Raw genomic sequence first — 2,303 nt, forward strand, 5'->3', positions numbered from 1 at the left:
CTAAGTGCCTTTTCCTGATAGTTTTCTGCTTCATCCCTTTCATCCCATTACGTTTAGTTACACTTTTTGAATCCAGCTATGTAATTCCTCAACTTCCTTGGCATTTACAAACTTCAAACATTTCCGGAAGTGTCTCCCACATCATTTTAGTCATTGGTTAACCAAGATATACGTACTAAAACAGTGGTTCCCAAACTGTGGGTTGTGACCCTGAAGGGGGGCTGCAACATCAGGGGTTGGGATGATGGATGTCTGCGCCCAGTGGGGCATGGGGCTGGACCAGCTCCAGGCAGGAGCCGCCTCCACAGCCCAGCAGGCAGGACCCAGTGCAGGAGGGAGCGCCGGACCGTTGTGACCACTAAGGTGAGGTGCAGCAGCAGCAGAGTTGTGCCCCCACTGCTTTTGGGTGGGCAGGGCCTCAGCCATGGAGCTGGGGGGGCGGCGGCGTGGCGGCAGGGCAGGGAGCCCCAAGCCCACAGTAGGCAGCCTGCATCGTTTCCACATCCCGAAACCCACGTGCTCTGCTCCGGCCCTCCTGGGGCTCCACACTCGGCTGACATGGGCTGAGGCTTGGGCACTGGTGGGGCTCCCCCCACCAGTGGGGGGGGAAGCCGACCCTGGAGCACCTGGGGGGGTTGGGGGCTGCAGGGTGGGGGGGGGAAGCACAACCTGGGGGGATTGGGGGCTGCAGGTTGGGAGGGAGAAGCACAGGAAGGGCCAGGGGGCTGTAGATTGGGAAGGAGAGGCACCTAGGGGGTGTGGGGCTGCGGGTCGGGAGTGAGGGGCCATGCTGAGGAAATGAGGTCATGCTGAGGAAGAGTCTGGAAGGCCCTGTACTTTAGTATTACCTTCAGAGAAGTCCATAGTCTAAAACTGAAAGCTGTTCAGAGGTCTCTCTTACATTCTAAAAATGCCAATCACAAGGACTCTACATGTATTCATTTCTGAATACCTTAAAATTGACACTCATTTTCAACTGAAATACCTCATCCCAATCCCATTCCATCGCACTTAATGCATTAGTAATACCTGTCTGCATCTCAGCCTTGCACTCCCATCTCAAAAGCTACTTAATCTGTCCTACGAGCTTTAGCTGGCTGCACTTCATAGTAAAGTAATAGGACACTTTAACACAAGAGTCTGTATAAATTCTAGAGCTCCTTTGTCTCACATGCTGCCAAGATCTTTCAAGCACATTATACACATTTAGATATTTTCCCCACAATGAGTTCTCCCTTGAGTTTACAACCCTCTTTATCACAAGTGAACAATCAGGTACCAGATCAGTAATTTCCAGTCACAAACCACAGGCCAAAAAACCCCCAAAACACCTCCGCCCCCCCCAAAAGAAAAAAAACCCTTCATACTTTCCTCTATGGAGGACAGGCACCTGTTTACAGCTGAGCATCTCTTCCACTGGTGAGCCGACTTGGCCACATCCACTTCCCCTTCCCTTCCCCACTCTCCAAGAAGCGATGCACCGCGCTGATTCTCAGTGCTAGCGTAGCCGTACCTTTCCAATGAAAAAGGTTTCAAAGGGGTTTTTAAATGCCATGTGAGCAAACAAGTAACTTTCAGTGCTCACTTCATTTACTGCCTCCCCAACAACAGGAGCTTTTCTTGCCACCCATTATACAGAGAATATATTTTTCAAAACAAGTCTGTCCTTTAAAAAAGTTCCCCCAAGACCCATTTCTGCCCCATTACAACAGTAAATTGCAGCCTACTAAAGAGATGATCAATAGGTGCTTCTGACAGTTAATTTATTCAGCCCGCTAGCTGAGCGCAGGCTTGACTTGCACGGTTTACTTTGCGCCCCCGTTCTCCCCATGATTTGCCACAGTTCGGATTAGGTAGACACCGTCCTTCTACTCCAGCCCTGCTCGGGCAGAACAGGGCAGGTGAGCGCCCCCAGAAAGGCAGGAATGACTGGCCAACGACGATTCCTGCAAGAACAGCGCAGGAAAGCAGCAGGGCCCAGCAGGGACTTCCAAGCCCTGAAGCAGTGCTAGTGCCAGATGCATTTCCTTGCCAGGTTAAGCAGATGCCTCGGCAGCGACCCCAGGTCCCTCCAGGGCTGTTCTTGCAGGGCTGCTCCGACCACGGCCCCTGCTGCCCCCTCCCCGCGGCTCCCCCCGATTCCGTGCACGGAGTCACGTTAGGACGGCGTCACCTGGGACGGGGCTTTGTGAGGCTGTTAGGAGGAGCCAAGGCAGCGGCAACGCTCGGGGTTTCAGAGAATTCCCCGATAAGCCCCGAGCAACCGGCTGCCCGACGAGCCGGCGGGGGGGGCCGGCGCCAGA

The sequence above is a fragment of the Alligator sinensis genome, unplaced genomic scaffold, assembly GCF_000455745.1.
Source record: "Alligator sinensis unplaced genomic scaffold, ASM45574v1 scaffold773_1, whole genome shotgun sequence".
Taxonomy (NCBI): Eukaryota; Metazoa; Chordata; order Crocodylia; family Alligatoridae; genus Alligator; species Alligator sinensis.